Genomic DNA, 1,801 nt, shown 5'->3' on the forward strand with positions numbered 1-1,801 from the left:
CGAGCCACCGCGCCCGGCGCCAGCCTGTTCTTTAAAGCTTTGAAGCCAGGCATTGACTTCTCCTCTCTAGCTATGAGGGTCCTACATGGCCGCTTCATCCAAGAGAAAGCTGTTTATCTACATTGAAAAAATCTGTTGTTTAGCACAGCTGCCTTCATCAGTGATCTTAGCCAGATTTTCTGGATAACTTGCTGCAGCCTCTACATCAGCACTTGCTGCTTCACCGCACACTTTTATGTTATAGAGCTGGCTTCTTTCCTTCAATCTGATGAACCAGCCTCTGTTAGCTTCCAAGTTTTCTTCTACAGATAACCTCACCTCTCTCAGCCTCCCCATAATTGAAGAGTTATGGCCTTGGTCTGGATTAGGCTTTGGCTAAAGGGAATGTTGTGGCTGGTTTGATCTTCTATCCAGACTACTCAAAATTTCCCCATATCAGCAATAAGGAAGTTTTGCTTTCTTATAATTCATATGTTCACTGGAGTGACACTTTTAACTTCCTTCAACAACTTTTCCCTTACATTTACAACTTGACTAACCGGCACAAGAGGAGTACCTTTTGGCTGATCTCAGCCTTCGACATGCCTTCCTCACTAAGCTTAATCATTTGTAGCTTTTGATTTAAAGTGAGAGACGTGCGACTCTTCCTTCCACTTGAACACTTAGAGGCTATTGTAGGATTATTAATTGGCTTAACTTCAATGTTATTGTGTCTCAGGGAATGGGGAAACCGAAGGAAGTGGGGAGAGAGATGGGGGAATAGCCGGTTGGTCAGTCAAGCAATCAGAACACACATATTTATTAAGTTTGCTGTCTTATATGGGTGCAATTTGTGGCACCTCAAAACAATTAGAATAGTAACATCAAAGGTCACTGATCACCCTAACAGATACAATAATTAAAATGTTTGGGCTAGGCACAATGGCTCATGCCTGTAATCCCAGCCCTTTGGGAGGCTGAGGCTGGAGGATCACTTGAGTCCAGGAGCTCAAGACCAGCCTGGACAACATAAGGAGACCCTGTCTCTACAAAAAATAAAAAAATTGGTGGCATGTGTCTGTAGTCCCAGCTACTCAAGGGGCTGAGGTGGGAGGATTGTTTGAGCCCAGGAGATTGAGGCTACAGTGATCACACCGCTGCACTCCAGCCTGGGCAACAGAGCGAGACCCTGTCTTGAAATAATAATCACAGTCATAGTTATAATAATGAAAAAGTTTGAAATGCTGTGAGAATGATCAAAATGTGACAGAGAGATGTGAAGTGAGCACATGCTGTTGGAAAAATGGCACCGATAGCCTTGCTCCAGGCAAGATTGCCACAAACCTTCCATTTGTAAAACGTGCAGCATCTGCAAGGTGCGATAAAGCAAAGCACAATAAAATGAGTTATGCTTGGACTCACAGAGCATAACACGGGGATAAATAAGCACAAATCTATACTGATTAAACATCTTGATTATTGAAGTGGATTTTATGGTATAATTTTTTTAAGACACAGGATATGGAATCAGACCTAACACATTTTCTAGTACTGAGTTAACATGTAAACTTTTAGCTACTCTAGATTGGAAAATGTAACATAATTGTTCGTTATCTTTTCTTATACAAACAAACAAGACTAGGCCTTAGGTCTGTGGCTTTAATGAAATAGTAATTTGTCATTCTTTATGTCAAATTTAGCCCCTGCTTTACTTTCTTTGCTTTCTGTTTTTTTTTTTTTTTTTTTTTTTTTGAGACAGTCTCACTCTGTTGCCCAGCCTGGAGTGCAGTGACGCAATCTCAGCTCACTGCAACCTTCGTCT

Source organism: Colobus angolensis, unplaced genomic scaffold, assembly GCF_000951035.1.
Source record: "Colobus angolensis palliatus isolate OR3802 unplaced genomic scaffold, Cang.pa_1.0 Scaffold181, whole genome shotgun sequence".
Taxonomy (NCBI): domain Eukaryota; kingdom Metazoa; phylum Chordata; class Mammalia; order Primates; family Cercopithecidae; genus Colobus; species Colobus angolensis.